At 44.3% G+C, this 18,689-nt stretch overlaps 1 protein-coding gene across 1 annotated transcript in view; it reads right to left on the minus strand.

The window, feature by feature from the left end:
• PKHD1 (PKHD1 ciliary IPT domain containing fibrocystin/polyductin) overlaps positions 1-18,689 on the minus strand; it is a 236,715-nt gene that overhangs the window by 162,871 nt on the left and 55,155 nt on the right. The window lies entirely within an intron of this gene.

Genomic DNA, 18,689 nt, shown 5'->3' on the forward strand with positions numbered 1-18,689 from the left:
AAGACATCAAACAATTTTGTTTGGTGACTCTTCTCCTGCAGTCCTGCACCCTTCCCTAAGATGAAAGAGCACCTCCTTAAGATCTTTGAGAGAAGAGGGTGTGCTCTAATGCAAGTTTAGTGAATGGACACCTGCCCTGAACCACCAGGAGAGTTTTCCTCAACTTTGTGAATCCTGTATGATTATCCTTCCTGATTTCTGGAGAAAAAAAGCACAGTGCAATCTCCAGCTGCAACAGAATTTTTAAGTTCCTTTGCTGAAGGGTGGTGGTGTTTATATCCAGTTCTGTTTGAGCAGCCCATGGTAAAATAACATGAGCTAATACACAAACTAATTGCACATCTCTCATTAAGCAGGACAGGTCACAGAGTCACAACATCCCTCTCACTATATTTTTTCAGCCCAGAAAAACTCTTTTTTTTTTTTCCTATTATTTTTCCCCTGCCTGGCACCCTGTGTTTGACCTCTGGTGTTTAACTGAAATATTTCTCAGCAAGCCAGGGCTGTGGCTGTGCCCACCCCACGTGTGCTTGTGGAATGAACCAGGAGGGACCTGCAGAGCCAAGGAAAGCTCTGTGTCCACCACTGGTGCTGGCCATTTCCCTCCTGTGCTTTTTCCAGCTTCAGGAAAAATTGTAGGGAGCTGGGAAGTCAGGATGGGCCAAAGAGGAGCTGGCATGAAACAAAGTCTGAGCTGTGAAGTGGCTGCAGTGTGTACCAGAGCTGGGAAGATGATTTGGAGGAAACAGAGCTCGTGAGACATCTCATAACATCTCTGCAGCCATCTGTGCCACTGTCAGAGCTCACAAGTGAACGTGGCCAATTTCAACAGGAGAAGGAAGACAACAGAGATGCTGCAATCCTGAAAGGTCTGTGATAATCAGTAGATAAATCCAGGCAGGAGTCTCTTCTGCTTGTATATTTTATACTATGCAATGAGTTAAATAAACAATTATAACCCCAAAGTGTTGCAGGGTGTGCCTTCACATCACACATCCACAGAAAACCCACTCTGGCAATATTTCACATTTAGAAGCCAGCACAGCAGATGGCATTAACCCAGCAGGGAGCCAAACCTGCAAAACATGGGCAGAAACCTCCTGTGGGTGGGAAATCACCAGCACTGGGAATCCCTAAGAAAACCCAGTTGTTCTTCCTGGGGCACCAAAGAGCAGAAGGGGCTGGGAAGGATCTAACCTGAAAATTCAGTGAGCAGAGTCCTGCAAGTGCTTTCCAGCTCTGACATCCATTTGGAATGTGCCATGCCCACATCAAATTTTATTTTCTAGGGCAAGGTTTTTTACCCAGAGGGAATTTGGGCACTGGAACAGACTCTCCAGATCAGAGCCCCAAGGTGGATGGAGCTCAGAAGCATTTGGACAAAGCTCTCAGGCACATGATGGGATTTTTGAGGTGTTCTGTGAGAGCCAGGAGTTGTACTCAATTATCCCTGCAGGTCCCTTCCAACTCAGAATATTCTGAGATTCTTTCTATGCACAATTCATATCAAGCCCAAACCTCGTGTACCAGGCCCATGGCTTGTTACAATACAGGTTAATTTTAGGGGGGGGTATCAACTCCTTCCCAATCATATCTTAAAAAAAAAAATATATGTAAAAGAGTTGTGGTTTTGATTCAACCAGGCAGAAACACCAATTTCATGTAGTGGTTTTACCAGCACAAAAAGAAAAATAACATTTTTGTAGCATACAATAAAAGACACACCATCTCTTTGCAATTCACCACCTTATCCCCTTTCCTACTGCACCTTCTTTTTTTCATTTTCCAGGCAGATTTCTTTCCATTTTATGTTTTTTAGCTGCTGCTGTTGTCAGCCAGGCTGGGGTTGCCTTTCTGTCAGCCTTTGGGGACACAATCTCTCAGGATCAGTTTGTCAGCTTGTACCTGTGACTACCAGGGCTCAGAAACAGCAGCAGTGACTGCAACAACTGAATAAATAACAGTGAAAAACTTGCATTCCCACCCAGGCTGGTAAACAATTCACAGATGGGAAGGATACCAAAATTGAATGTTTGGACTTTAGAGGTTTGAGAAACTCCTCTTTAGACACAGAACAGATCATTTGATCACACTTTGGGATAACTTTACAATTTCTTTAGTTAAGTGAGGTTTGTTTAGAGTGAAGTCCCAAAAAAGGAATGCAACAACAGAAAGAGGCACAAAGATAAGAGCTTTCATCCTCTCATCAGAAAATACAGTAATTTCACGACCATAAGGCGCACTTCCAGGTTCGGACCAAAATTTTAGTCCAAAGGGTGCGCCTTATAGTTGTGAAATTGCTGTAAATTTTAAAACAAAACTGAGATGCAGTGATGTAGTTAAACACAGACCCTGCTTCCTGCTGTGCTCATTATTCTCCCTTCTGCCCTAGATTTTAAGGAGAAATTCTTTACTGTGAGGCCTGGCACAGGGTGCCCAGAGGAGCTGTGGCTGGATCCCTGGAAGTGTCCAAGGCCAGGCTGGACAAGGCTTGGAGCAGCCTGGGATAGTGGAAGGTGTCCCTGTCCATGGCAGGGGGTTTGAAATAATATTTTCTTTGATGCCACTCCCAACCCAAACCATTCCATGACTCCAGGCTGTGGGTTCCAGCTGAGAATCCTGAAATCCTGAGGGTTTTCCCACCAAGTCCATCCCAGCTTCCTCCTTTCCCCAGCCCCAGCTGACAGCACATGGAGCAGCTGTGACTCCTGCAGTCCCTAGCAGCAAGTTTTCCCTGTCCCAGAGGGCACATCCATGAACAGACAGAGGTTGGGAATGCTGCCCACCCTGCAGATTGCCACCCAGGAGAGCAGCCTTTCCTTGGTGCTGACATTGCCATCTGAGCAGGGAGCACAGAGAGCAAGTGTTGCTGTGCTCAGCCACCACCAGAGACCAGGTTCACGTGCCAAGTGATGGAGTGCAGGCAGATTTCCCCACGCCACACACCCAGGACTCCACACCACAGCTGAAAACACTTTAATTTCAGTGATGGATACAGGGAGCTCACTTTGCAGGCTGTGAACTCTGAACAGCTCCTCAGTTTAATACATCAGGAAAAGATTTACACCCCCTCACCCAACTCCCATCCACCTGAAGGAAGGGAAAACGTGTATTTGAAGGAGACAAAAGAGGAGGGGAGGTATTTTATTATACTAGATGTCTTTTACAAGGGAAGTATTTTCAGCCATCTGCTCTAATTATTCCTCCTGTATTGGCCACCATCTTCATGCAACAATAGAAATAATTATCTCCTCAAGGGCAGAAAAAAAAAATATTTACAGAAACAAACAAAAGTTGATTATCTTTAGCTCCTAGGGAAAAAAAAAAAAAAAAGAAAAAGAAACAAGCTACTTCTTAATGAAGGAGCAATTAGGAAGGTGGGTAGAACATCTATAATTAAACCAGACAAATTGGTGCAGGCTCCTCCCTCCTACACATACTTGAAAGGGATGCAAATGCAAGTTATTTGCTACAGTCAGTAGAATTAACAAGCAAAATGCTTCCCAGTGCCCAAAGAGGCTGAACCTGTCTCTTGGCATCATTCCCTGCCACTCCTGCTTGTCACACCTCTAACCCTTTGCCAAATTAACTGAAAAATACTCGCCACGAGTGTAAAGCTGTGGAATTTCAATGGGGAGGTCTTCCCCTGTATAACAGCATCCCCAAGACAATGACAGGATTCTCATTCATCCTGTTCTTTAAGAGCAGCCTCTGCCTGCACTTCCCCACTCAGTGTTAAAGTGCTTTTTCTATATAAACCAAAACCAGAGGACTTTTGCAATTGTCTTTTCATTCCCTGCAGTGTATAAGAACTTTGCTCACTGAGAGAATGAAGGCATTTTGTGGGAAAGATGGAATGGGGCCATCCCAAAGAGAAGAGACAATATCTTATACTGTGCAAAAACAAGTATAAAGCTGGGAAAAAAATAATTCTCTCTACTAAGAGCAAAGCACAATGCCTCATTTTGTAAACAAATATATGGATTTTGACTTCCAAGAAGAAATTAGTAGAATTTATTTGACCATCCAGCAATTCCAGAGAAGCTGCCTTCAAATATTTAAGTGGCCTGTACTGAGTTTCTTAGGAAATCAGAGTGCCAAAGGAGTCTAGTGGATCCTACAGTGTGTTCAACAACACCATAAAGGACTTTTATTCATGTGCACATCACTACATTGTTCCAAATTTGGTATTGATTGAGGCATTTCCAAGCTGGATGTGAGGGAGAAGAAAGAAATAGAGAAAGAAGGACTCCTGGAAAAGTTTGAAATGGAAAATTAATTCCACCCTCTCAGTGAAAGCACCACATTCACCTTTATCATTTCTATTTCATAGAATCATGGAATATGCAGATTTGGAAGGGTCCCACAAGGATCATTGATCCAACTCCTGGCCCTGCTCAGGACACCCCAAAAATCCCATCCATGGGTAACCAAACTGGGCAACAAAGGTAGAGAGATAATGGGACCATCTTCTTCTGTTTTCTGAAATAAATGTTTCCAAAAATGGCAGAGATTGTTGTGTCGAGCCACAAATCACTAAGTAGCCTTAGACACATTCAAAAAACAAACAAACAAACAAATAACAGCACCAGAACAAAAACAAACAACAAAACCAACCAACCAAACTTAACTAAACAAACAAAAAAAAAGCAGGAGAATGCAAGATTTCTAGAGAACCATACACTGTGAAAAAATTAATCATTTATGCCAAAAGACAACATTATCCCCAAGAAGACTGGAAGGAATTGTAGCTATGAATAAACCAAGGATGGAAAGGAACAGAATGTTTCTGAATACACCTGCATGGAGAGACTGGAGCAGGTTTCCAGAGAGACTGGGAGACCAAGCTCAGTTTTAAATTATGATTTAGCATCCTTGCCATGACTGCCTGGGACAGAACAAGTCTGGAACATAACCCAACAAACCATTTCCAAGGCTATGGAAATGCAGAGTGATATTTTTATCACTGTCTGCATCATCTGCTGCTGTGTAACTTCTCTTTATCCCCTACTCCAGCTTTAAAATGCAGGTGGGATTACCCCACCAGAGCCCTCTTTAATTACTCCCAGAAACATTGATACAGCAATGATCAGGGCTGGGTTCATAGCTGGACATGTGATGTCTATCCAATATCTTTATTTTTAACTGAGACTGCTTGTACCCTGCGTTAAAAAGAAAGGATTATTTGATTATTTTTCCCTTTTTTTTTTTTTTTTTTTTAATTTCAGCTGTCCTGCAGAAACCTTTCTGACTTTCTGAGCTGCACAAGCACAAGAAGGGAAGAATTTGGCTGGGCATGTTCTCTATGGGACTGATGAATGACTCTAGTCTCTCCCAAACTATTAGAGGATAAATCTGTTTACACACAAAAAATTGACCTGGGCTGGTGAGGTGGGACTAGAACCAGGAAACTGGCTTGTCCCAGAGGTAAAAATGCATTTTCAGCCAAGAGCATTAGTAACTCAAGACCATAAACAAGCCACAGCATCATTAATTACTCAGACAGGGGCAGCCACAGAAGCAGTGAGAAGACCCAAAAGCCAACTGTAAATAGTTCATCGAGCTGATTAGCTCAGGAAAAAAATGAGTGGGCAGTTTTGGAGGTCAGAGGCCATGGCACAAGTCAGTCTCAAGCCAGTTTGCAACTGGACAATGGCATGAGAAACAGCTTAAATTCTGTTTACAAAAAAAAAATCCCAAACAAAACCAGCAAAGCCATTTAAGAAATAACCACACACACAAAAAAAAAGGTTTATTCAGCAGGGGAGTAATCACTGCAATTTTAAAGCACAGAAGGTAAGGTTCCTTGCTCCAGAAGTATTTAATTAAGGACATGGAGGATTAGTTAAATCTAATGGTGCTTTTGGAGGGAGGGCACTGAAAAGACATCACTGTTGTCAGGAGGGCACATCCCAGGTATAGATGAGCCATCTTCATACACACAGGCAACAGAACTCAGCCAAATTCCATGTAAAACACCAAAGAATGGAGGGATATGGACACTATTAATCCACTCCATAATTAAACAAATCTCTAGGAGGGTCCCTGTCTCTTTACCACACTCACACAAGGACCAAAGTGTTGTTCTTGGGTCTCTTTGGGTCATGGTGGGAGGATGAGAAAATCTAAAATCAGAAATCTCGATTTCAAATATTAAATAAAACACCCTGGGAAGCAGAGGAACTTGGAGCACATGAAGAGCCTTGTTTCACTGAATGTCTATTTTCTGTAACTCCTTGTTAATTCACAAGAATCCTCCTAATGTTTATTTACAGCATGATATTCAGAGACAGGTTATTTATTAAAGTGGGAACTATCCCTAGTGCAGAGTTTTTAGCCCAGCTTGCTGAAAATCCTGTGAGTGTAAACACATTGAGGAATTCAGTGCAAGCTTCCAGTTTAGATACAACAGGACTGGGTTTTCCTTTCCAGAGCACTGTTAGAGGGCTCGCATAATTCACACATCTCTGTAAACCAGCCATTTCTCAAAGTACAGAGGCTTCTGAGGCAAATTAAAACCAGCAATTTAATGGTAATGAGAAAATTACAGCATCAAATGTTTACACAAGCAGGATAACCAAGCCTGGTGACTGTGTCAGCCTTTGCACTGTGCAAATATTGCCTCCCAATTGAATGATCTTGAGTTACTGATCTGAGAGCAAATATTGCAGTGCAGAGATTAGCTCAACAATTCACCAACCACCTGCAGGAAAAATAACCAAATGATGTCCTTGTGTGTCAGCAAGCAGGAATTCTGAATGGGTGCTGCAGGGAATGGGGTGGGAGGAGCAAGGGTCATCCACCCCAACTGTGCCAGAGAGAGCTGATGATGTTTTTTTTGGATCAGGCAGGAAGATAATACAGAATCACAGAGATGTTTGGGATGGAGAGGACTTCTGGAGATCATCTCCAGAGCAGGTGGCACAGGAACACATGCAGGTGGGTTTGGAATGTTTCCAGAGAAGGAATCCCACACTCCCTGAGTAGCTGTTCCAGTGCTCTGCCACCCTCAGCATAGAGAAGTTCTTCCTCAATTTGAGGTGGGATTCCACATGTTTTAGAACTTCCAAGAGTGCCAAGTCAGCTGTGAAGGTCAGAGCACCTCTGGTTTCCCACAGCCCCCAGGGAAGCATAGGGAACACAGGGAATAAAAAACCATCTCCATAGCAAGCCTGGCTTGAAGGGGGTTTGCAGTGATTTACCAGGCAAGGACTGAAAAGTGCTTGGAAGAGGGCAAGCTGTGTTTAGGGTTCAGCTTGGTCTGTCCTATGCATAAAAAACAGCAACCAGACAGCAAAACCACACAGTCCAAGGACAAACATTGATTCTGCCTTAATTGCATCCACATCTCCTCAGCCAAAGCATCAGGGCCATTGATTATTACTGGGCAAGACCATCTAGGCAGCTGTGATGCAGAGCAGAGCATTCATAATTATCAGTGCATCACAGGGATGATTGCAGGTGCAATGAGGTGTAAAGGGCTTGGCCAGCAGCAGAGGCACTGTCACTTCTCTAAGGTGCATCACAGAATGGGAATGGTTTGGGTGGGAAGGGTCCTTAAAGCTCATCCAGGTCCCTGCCATGGGCAGGGACACCTTCCACCATCCCAGGTTGCTTCATGTCCCATCCAATTTGGCTTTGGACACTTCCAGGGATGGGTGGTGACAATTCCTCTGGGAAACCTCATCACCCTTTAGCAGAGAATTTATTCACAATATCTAATCTAAAAATACTTTCAGCTTAAGGCAATTACCCCTTGTCCTAGTATTCAATGTCTTTGTGAAAAATCCCTTGAAAGAAACATTTTCTGTCACGTTGTGCTGTAGGGATGCAGGATTTGGGACTCCCAGCAGCCACCCACACTGTCCTGCTCCTGGAGTGCTGGTGACTTCTGTGATGGAGACAATCCTGCACCTGCCCCTCAGGTAGAGAATCCCACCCTGCACAGCTGCTGTTTTAGCAGTGAGAGCTTTCAGAGCCCACTTTCAAACCGGGTGTCCTGTTTAGCTTTAGCACATCAACAACACGCTGCCCTCAGCCTATCTGTGTGCATTATCTGCTGCTCTAATGTATCGTGTACCGAAGCACAGCATCATTACAGGTAAGTGCTCAGGTTTAAATGCAAACATAATTGCATAATGTGGTACAGCCAGGAAGAATAATGCAGGAAACAGAGCCAGCTCCATCTGATAGTGCAATCTGACTGGAAGGCCGGCCCTGTGCATCAAACACTGCCCAGATGGGGCAACCAAAGAGTAAGAGTGCTCTGTGGTATCTTTATTGTCATCATCAAAAACACTTATCCGCCACAAAGGTAAAAAGGTGAAGATGGGACTTGTGCAGGAAAGGTCACAGAAGCAGCAGGGCATCACTGGGTGGTGGGGCAGGGAAGATGTCACAGCCCAGCAAAGGCCACCTTTGCCCTGTCACTCCAAGCTGAATTTGCCGGTTCCCAATGGGGATCTGAGCACTGAGTGGCATTTAGAACACTGGGAACACCCACACCATTTTCCTGCTGTGATAAATCCAGATAAACCTCCCACCCTACTCTTCAAGAGCTGCACAAAGAGGGGAGAACATTCCCAGCACAAGACTCCTTCAAAATGAGAGCATGTCTGCAGCAGATATGTACACTTTAATACACTTATTTTGTGTAGCTAAAATTAGAACTGAGTCTCCATGGAACAGCGCTTCCATCTATTTAATTTTAATTTTTTTTCAGTGGTTTGAGCTCACAGTGACACACCACAGATGATTTCAGGAGTGCAGACAGCACCACAAGTTAATTTAGTGCACTTTGAATCACTTGCCCTGAATGAGAGCGCCTCTGCTGAAGAGAGAATCACACACGTCATGGGACAGAAACTGCTCTTGTCATTTCAGGAGATTTCAGCCCAAACTTCATTCAAATCAGACAAGATGGGAGCCTATCGTGAGAGAGAACCTCTCCACCAACACACTGCCCTCTGAACTGAGAAGCCTTTGAGTTGGAAGCACAAACTGCTGCTGTTTGAGCTGTGAAGACATCCCTCTGTCTGCAGCAGGGCTGTAACAGCTCATCTTTGTTGGGAATGCAGATCCCATGCAATAATACACTCCATGGCCTTCACTCTCTGCCCTCCCACACACACCCTTGTCTGCCTGTTAATCATTTGGCAGGGTGTAAAACCCAGGGTGCTTCTGCCCCAGGATCCCTGCTGGCACATCCTTACCCCAATATCTGACTGCACTCAAGGGCTAAAGGATGCAGATGTGTGCTGAGTAATATTTGTTTTGGATAGAGTTGGGTACCATCCTAGTGCACCAAAGGGGATGTAGGGAAAAGTGGAAATGCCAGCTATCACCACCTGGAGAAACCCACCCAGAATTGTTGCCCATGATACCTGTATTCAAATCCTGACAATCCAGAAACTCCCTCCTCCGGACCTGAAATTTAACACTGGCTTGGGGCTGTGCCAGTGATCAGCATCTGCAGTCCTTTCAGCGTGGAAAATCTCAATTTCTGCAGCACTGTCTGGGCCATCTCAGCTTTGAAGCCACATTTTTAGCTCAGTGGCTCCATCCCCTGACTCACCACAATAAGGCTCCCAAAAAGTCACTGACTGCCCAACTTCTTCTGAACCAACTCATTTCAGAGAATCACACAAGCACAAACTGGTTTGGGTGAGAAAGGACCTTAAAGACCATTTAGATCAAACTCTCTGCCAGAGGAAGAGACACTTTCCACTATCCCAGTTTGCTCCATGCCCCATTCCATCTGGTATTGAACACTTCCAGGGATGGAGTAGCCAAAGCTTCTCTAGGAACCTGCACCAGAATCTCACAGGGAAGGATTCCTCCCAAATATTTTACCTAAATCTAACACAGAATGGTCTGTGCTGCCTTCCTGTGCCTGCCCTCCTAGTGAGCTCAGGGAAAAGCTCCCCTCAACACTGAAAGCAAAAATTGCATCTTCTGCTCACCAAACACAGGTGAAGGCAGGACAAAAAAAACCTGCAAATAAAGGTGAATTAGAAAAGGAAAGAGCAAGACAGTGTGTGTGAAAGAGGGAGCACTGTAACCCCTAAGTGGGTGAAGCTGAGCCTGACCTTTGATCACAATCCCAGACCCAGAGATGATGTGTGAAAGCAGGAAAATAAATCAATAAGCAAAACAGCAATCTCTTCCCTCAATTTTATTTGAGGAAGTTCAAATTTGCCCAGCTCCTCACAAACTGTCTTTGGCTAAAATCACCACTAACGAGCTCTGACATTTGAAATTTAACTGAATATGAGCTAACAGCTCCCAGCCCTCCACCACCCAGGGAGCTGACTGGGAATATTTTGTTGAAGTCATAGACGGGGCTAAACTGAGCTTTATTGAGAAGCCCCAGCGTTCAGAGGTGTTTATAGCACCCACTTCACCTGAGCTTCCCTACCCTGGCACATCTGCTTTTCTTCAGGGGAACCACAGAGCTCTGAGTCCCCTCCTCTCCTCCCCAGTGTAATTATTTGCTGATTTTTACGAGGTCCCCTTACATCCCTTAATGAAGTCCTTTGCTCTGCAGCAATTCACGAGGACAGATTGGACACGAGGGGCTTCCACTTAGGGAGCTGCCAATCAGGGGATGGTACCCAGCATTTAGAGCAGTTGTTAAGCCAGTCTATCACCCGGCTATTACAGGCTCATCAGGAGAACAGCTTGCTTTTACTGGCAGCCACATCGAATTAACCCTTTCCTTAGAGACAGGGGAACCACCAGTAGGTTCAGAGCTCTGGTTTTCCCTCCTGCTACAGCAATTATTTTTGTAAGTTATTAATAAACACTCTCTGAACTGAAATCTCTCTGGTTTTAATTTGTTTTTTCCTCTAGCTGTTCACCTAGTTTGCATTTTTTAGGCTATGCTAAACATCATGATAGCACCAATGGTAACAAAACCAGAAAAAAAAAATCAAACTTTAAAAAAACCCTAAACAAAACTATTTGTCCTTTCTCTATTCCTCACTCAAAACTCTGTGCACAGAGGAAATCATGATACAAGATGATTGTCTCCCCATCACTACCAGTGGTTTGCTACAAGACCAAATTTTCTGGCTTTTGTTATCCTCAGGATTGATTTTTAAATTTTTTTCCAAATAAGTTAAACATAACTGTGCTTCCCTCCCATTTACCCATGGTTTCCTCTCACTTCTTGTAGAATGGGTGGGACACCTGATCTTGCCCTCAAGGCACCAGACACAGAATTTCAGAGCTACATCCAGGCTCAATTACATCAATAATCCCTTCAATGATCCCACTCTGCCCAAACTATGAACTGAAACCTCCCAGATTTCAGCAGAGGATCACCACATGCCCAGTCCTTGCTGGCTGCTGAACCAGACCCCAGGAATATTTGGGAGGGGGTTGTAGGTCAGCCAATGCCTCTGATACACACAGAAATCATGTGGAGCATCCAGCCCAAGGATGTGTGACACAAGGGTTTGAAAGGAACATCTTTATCCCACATCACACCACAGGAAGGACAAGACTATCAGTTGTGTTAAGCCAGTGCAGAACAAGCCTGGGCTAGGTGTGTCTCCAAGTTTTCCCATCAAATTCCAGATGGGCAGCTGGGGAAGGCACAAAGCTGGACACCCCAGCATTCCCAACATTCCCACTCCCTTCCCCCAGGGAGACAAAGCCAGGCTTTGCCTTTGCCTTTTAAAGACCTTTCCACCCCAAACCATTGTCAGATCACATCCACAGATGGAGAGCCAAAGCCATGGTTTCAAACACAGACAATCCTTCCCCCTTCAAAATGCTGAATTGCTGGAGGAGTCAATTAGAGTTTCTGTCATAATTAAACAGAAAAGTGGCAGCAGCACTCTGTGCAAGCACCTGGGAGCAAGTGGACAGAGCAGGAGCCCACAGGCACTCAGGGAGCTTCCCCATACCTTCCTGACCCCTATTGGAGCCTTCCTTTTGCACAGAAAGGGAAATATTTGCTTTCTGCAGCCTGGAGGACACTTCCAAAATGGCACTTATGACTCCAAATCTGTTTGGGAGTAGGCATGAATGGAGGGGGAAGAAGAAGAAAAAAAAGAGGTTCTCACTGACCTATGCCATGTTCAGTTCTGATTTCACACAGGTTTGTTTAAATGCATATGGGAAATCTTTGAGGTGCTTTGGATTACAGGGTGTCTTGGGTTACAATACAGAGTGTGATAAAAGGTGTCTGTTCTGTCACCATCTGTTGAGGGTGGGGGCAGTGATCCTGATCTCAACGGGAGATATTCTGCTAATGGGCCATCCATTGAAACCAGGCAGGGCATTGTTCTTTATCTTTTCACAGCCCATCCTTTCTCCAGCCAGTCATTTTCTGCTCATGGCCATTGAGTCCCACTGTGGGACTGATAAAATTACTGCATCCCATTGGGAGTTGCTCCAGCCAGGGGGAAGAGCCCAACATTTCTTACCAAGATAAAAACAGAGGGTTTGGGACACTAAGGGAGCCCCTTTCTCCACTGGACTCCAGAGGAAAACCGGATTTCTCCACATCCCCACTGGAGCTCCGGAGGGAAACTGCACCTTGTACAGGAGCACTGCTCCAGCTGAGCCACATCTGTCACTGCAGGAGGATGCAGCCACCATGGAATGGGACTGCTGCCAACACCCTGCCTGACGGGTGTCAGGCTGTACTCTGACTGTGTCAGGGTTTGGGGTTTGTTTCTTTGTAGTGCTGTATTTCTATTTTAATTTCCCTAGTAAAGAACTGTTATTCCTAATTCCCGTATCTTTGCCTGAGAGCCCCTTGATTTCAAAATTATAATAATTTGGAGGGAGGGAGTTTCCATTCTCCATTTCAAAGAGAAGCTCCTGCCTTTCTCAGCAGACACCTGTCCTCCAAACTAGGACACAGGGACTATTGCACTCCATCCTACAGGTTTGTTTAAATGCATATGGAAAATATTTGAGGTTCTTTGGATTACAGGGACTACGGCACTCCATCCTAGGATGTCCTGGGCATGGCTCCCAATGCACTTCCAGTGCAGCTGTAGGAGTGGTGGGGAGAAGAGTGTTCCCTGGAAAGCCACTTACAATTCAGGAAGTAATCTCCTCAGAAACATTGGAAAGATGGTGGGATTGAAAATTAAAAGAAGAGGTTTTTCATAAGGTGGGGGGTGGGGAAAGAGAAAAATTACAGTACAGTCCTTCATTTTTCATCTGACAGCAGGAGAGGAAACAGTTAAACCTCGAATTGGGAAGCAAAAAGTTAAAGGAAAATTAAACCACAGCCCAAGCACATCTCCTAAATTTCCCATTGCAGCCCAAGGCCGAAGCCATTAAAAAAAAAAGAAAAAAAAAAAAGAAAAAAGAAACAAAAGGAAGAATTACAAAGAAAAACAGAGAAAAGAAGCAATTTTGCTTGTCCTTTCCTCACCCAGCAGCCCCTTTTTCCTATTATTTATTTATTTATTTATTTACCTTCCCCTTCCAGAGCAAGGCCCTTATTTTCTCATTTAGTCCAACAGAAATTGTCCTCCTGGAATGACCTTTTTTTCCCTTTCTCTCTCTCTCCTCCTTTCCTTCTTCCTCACCCCCTCCTCCCTGCTGCCTCCAGGCCATTGCCCTCGTGCCAGTAACTAGATAACACACTCTATCAGAGATTTTTTAAAAAATCATTGCAAAGGCACTGGGGCTGATAGTGGCATCAATCCTTGCCTGACACGGGCTCGGGTCAACCATTTATCTCTTCACATTGCCTGTGGTTACTGGGGAGCCCATCTTGGTTCTCTACATCTTAACAACCCTGCAGATGGTACCTCTCTGCCCCAGCAGCCTCCACACCCCAAGACTGGTTTTGTGCCTTTATTTTTATTAGGTTTTTTTTTTTTTTTAATGGACTGTTCCACTTTTTTTCTGTGAGGGTCTGGTGGGTTTTATTGCACTCCCCACCTCCTTCTGAAAATAACACTGAGCAAGATATAAAGTTAAGAAAATAGGGAATTTGGAGATGCAGTGGTCGACTTGCTGGGCTGTTAAAAGTGCCTATTTATGAAAATACACACAAAATATTGTAGTAAGGGTTTCATCTAGCCCTATTCCTGATGTCCCATCCTGTGTGACATGGCTTTTTTTGGCTGGTTGCACTGCCAAAGGACCCAGGAACTCTACTGACAGCCCAAGACAACATAAATTCAGGTTCTATCAGGATACTTGCTAATAAATCCAGTGAAACTATTCCCAAACCTCAGCAAGTTGTGATCCCCATGGCCAGATAAAGGGTTCTGGGTTTGCATTCTCTAAATGGATACACAGGAATTAAATATTTTATTATATCATAATTTTTTTTTCAAGTGGAGAAGAGGGGTGCTGTTTTATTAACCCCTTCCAAACAAACTCCATATCAAACTGGAATCTGCTCTGTTCCTTCCCCATCCCTGGAAGTGTCCAAGGCCAGGCTGGACTGGATTTGGAGCAGCCTGGGATAGTGGAAGGTGTCCCTGCCCATGGCAGGGGGATTGGGACTGGATGATTCTTTCCAACCCAAACCATTCTATGATCCCTACCCTACCTAACTACTCTCATCCTGCTGTAGTGGTTTCCCTCATGGACTGCCAAGTATGAGCCCTTCACCCTCAAAAACGCGCCCATCAAACATCCACACATCATGAGGACAGCTCTCAAATCAGAGTAAAAGAGAAGAGTCACTTCCCATCCCTTGTAACCCCCCAGATGGAGAACAGGCTCAGGAGCTGTCCCTGCCCATGGCAGGGGTTGGAATGAGATGATTTTTAAGGTCCCTTCCAACCCAAACCAACCCATGACCTTGCACGATGCCCAGAGTGCCCTGGGCTTCCAGACACCCTCCCATGCTCCCTGGGAGATGGGAAAAAAAGGATGAAAAAAGGCTGAAAAAGAAGGAAAGGAATGATTCTAACATTTGCAGAGGAATCCAAGGGATTTGAAGATCTTGTTCTGATTATATTAAGTTGAGCAGGAAGGATTTTTGAGGTGATTGTACATATCTCAGACACAGGGTTTATTTTTTTTTGGTTCCATGAGAAGTGACCAAAGCAGTTACCCCTGTATCAGTCACCAAGCTAAAAAATCACAGATCCTGAACACTCTGAGCCACCCTTAAACCCCAAGCCCTTCCTTTAAAAACAAACAAACAAAAGTTAAAAACAAACTCAAGGCAGCGCAGCACACCCAGGCAGAGCCATAACCCAGGATGGCATTTTTATCTGGCAAGTTATTTTTTATCAACCTCCTACCCCTCAGCAGAGACCCCTTGAGGGCTGGGTTGCAGGGAATTCACTGGGATACCAGTTCAGCTTCCCTACAGCTCACTTGGTACACGGCATGGCCCCCTGCCAAAAATTCCATCAGCCATGTGGGCAGGCAGAGGAGGGGGAGTGGAGCAGGGAAGAGCTGCTCCAGCAGCATGTTTGCATCATGATTAGGTCTGGTCCAGCGATCTGGAATAATAATTGGAAGGCTCACTAAGCATAATGGGTTCAGAGCCATCCCAGCCTGGCCAAGCCCTCCCATGAGCATCCTCTCCTTGTGTTTTCGGGGTGTTTTGCACATCTCATCAGTGTCACCAGAGCTGACATCTCATTATGCAGCCAAGGTGGAGCTGGACAGGTACTGAGTGAGCATTAGAACTTTTCTTCTCCCTTTTATTATTTAATTCATGCCTTCCCATTATCCAGTGCATTCTCGGAGCTGTGAACTAATTAAGTCCTGTGGGATACACAATCAGTGTTGGGTTTGGTTTTTTTTTCCCCTCCCTCTCTTTTCAGTAGGCTAAATTGCATTATATACTGAAATAAAAATAATTGTGCAACTCTTCTTAGATAATAACAGAGCAAGTTACAAACACTAATGATGCTGAATGCAACAGTGGGGCAGAGGCCTGCTGCTTACTTCTTGTGACCTAATTAAGTCATACAAGGCAAAATACTTCAAACACAAAGTGAGGCAAGAGCTTAAATCAGTTTCTAATGAAAATCATAAAAATTATTCTCTGGGGGGTTGGTGGGACACAGACCAGACCCCAGGAAAAATCCAAGTAGAACTGAAATTCCGTGAAGTCTGCCATGAAAATCACAGATCTCCTGGTAGCACCTTGAAACTCCATGGAATTCTGGAAGTCCTCTAGAGTCAGATCTAAGCCCTCACTGTAACCATGATGTTCCTGGAGGTCTTTTCCAACATTTAGGATTCTATAATTCATGCAAGCAACAGCTCAGAGACCAGAGTTGAAAGGACCAAAATTGAGGGATGGATTTTGCAGCACCTACCAGAATATGCAGTTGTTTAAATAACTGATGGAAAAAATACACTAATAACTAATAATACACTAATAACAGAATAATGGGCATAACACAGAATATCCTGAGTTGCAAGAAACCCACAAGGACCATCAAGGCCAACTCCTGGCTCTACAGAGAACAATCCTAAGAGCCCCAGTCTGTGGCTAAGAACTCTGGCAGGTTTGCTGCTGTCACCATTTCTGACATCAGGCTCAACTTCCCAGCACCAACATTCTACATTTTATTTATTTTTTTTTCTGCTGTTCTCTCTTCTTGCCAGTGCCACAAGCCTCTGCCAGCCTTTCTACATTTTCACTTCCAACACCATCATCATCAGATCACCTCTGAGCCAACCCTCCCACAGCACCCAGCTGAGCTGAGTCCTCAGCCTGCCTGGACATCCTTCAGCTGGCAGCAGAGGAAGCAGAAAACAAACCTCTGAGCAGTGCAGCTGTGCTAGGAACAGGATCATGCCCCTTTTTTATGGAATGCTTTGAGATCCTTGCATGAACATGCAAGAGAAGTGCCAGATGTTATTATAAAGAGATGCAGCCCCATTACTTGTACACAGAGTTGTGCTGCCTGCTAATAGCACCATTATCCTAAGGCACGTGGGGCTATTAATGCATTTCACTGCTCAGTGCTGAACCTGGGGACCATTTTTTCCACTGGAAAGGTAAGGCCAGTTCACACGACATGATTTAAACCTCCACAGTGAAGCATGCACGCGCCGCACCAGGTCGTAAATCTTAACGGGATGCTGTCAGCCAGAAAGGGACCAAAATTGAAGCCATTTATCTGAACTCCCCACCCATCCACCTCTGCTCACCCAAGCCAGTTTTGGGAAGAGGGATAAAATGATTCTGAATGCCCACTGGGTTCATTAAGCAGCAGCAAATCCCAGATCTGAAGTGCTGCTGCTTTCATCCCGCTCTGAATGAATTTGTTCATTCAGGACACTCAGGACTTCCTTGGTTTTCCCCACTCTGAGCAGAAAAAACCCTGCAGGGACAAACCTTGCAGCTTCTTCCTCTTCTTGCTGCCACCTGAGTGGAAGGAGAGCCTGTCATGCTGCCATGCTGAGCTGCAGGACTGTGGCACAGCTGAGCTGCCCAGATCACAGGCAGCAGTGCAGAATGTCCCTGCAAGCTGCAGCCCAGCCTCTGGGGCTCTGCCCTTTGCTCATTTGGGAAGGAAAATAGGAATGTAAGGAGGAGTTATCATTTCATCTCATACTTGCCTGGGCATTTCACTCCTGCAGTCACCAACCAGCAGTTTTTGAGGGTAGTTTTTCTCCTTAGCTGGGCATGTTTTAGGTACCAGAACTAACAAGGGTGATGAGCAAATGAACCTTAATAGGTAACATTCTACACCTGACATTCCTTCACAGACCAAGGACAGGCTTTACAGAAGCAAGGAATTCTAATTTAGGATGCTCTAACAGTAATATTCATGTAAGGTACATTTGCAAGTATTCAGAGACTCCTAAATATAGACTGGATCAAATATATAAAACTGAATATAGAATTCAACACTAGAAAAGCACCAAAGTTACTCTGCCAGGACACTGCAGCTACTTTTTGGGGTGGTAAAGTAAATTTAAAGTCCTTTAACACAGGAAATCTCTGCAGATAGAGTTAAAAATTACTGTGGTAGCTTTAACATTGATGCTGAGTGAATGAACTTAATTTTCCTAAACTATGCTAAAAGACTGTGTGAAAATTTTATTTAATAGATTAAAAATAGTATTTGGTTTTTATCCTAAGGTGTGTAAGTATCCCCACTCACACATCTCTGTATCCAGGAGGTCTCCAGCACATCTCAGGAGCTGCTCCTTTAGGAAAGGATAGTGAAAAAGGGATAATTTGTGTTCAACAAATGTCCAACCCCTCCAAATTTCTTCTTACAGGTGGCTAAACACCCTCTCTGCAAAACTATGAGTATTCCAACAGGACATTTCAGGTTAGCAATGACATTTTTACAAATCAAGTCTTAAAATTTATGCTGGTTCAGAATTACAACATTTTTGTCATGAACTCTTGCATGTCTTCTTTTCTTGCTATAGCCACAGACAGCACTGGGAAGACTGTCCCATTTTCCTTCAGCTACTGAAAAGCAGCAAAAATCAAATATAACCAGGGCTGCACTAAATACAAAATCTCTGCCAGAGAGCTGAAGCTGTACCTCATGGCTAAGATTTCTGCTCAACAGAAAATAACATTTTTAGAACAGAATTGAATTTATACTAAAAAAAAAAAAAAAAGGAGAGTGTTAAAAAATACATACATTGGTCAGAAAATAAGGTAAAGCTCATTTATGTCTCATAAAACACATGATTAGCCATAGTTAACCATTAATTCAGCTCTGCTGCATTAGGACTGCTATTCAAAGTTGGAAAGCATTTAATAT

Source organism: Catharus ustulatus, chromosome 3 (assembly GCF_009819885.2).
Source record: "Catharus ustulatus isolate bCatUst1 chromosome 3, bCatUst1.pri.v2, whole genome shotgun sequence".
Lineage (NCBI taxonomy): Eukaryota > Metazoa > Chordata > Aves > Passeriformes > Turdidae > Catharus > Catharus ustulatus.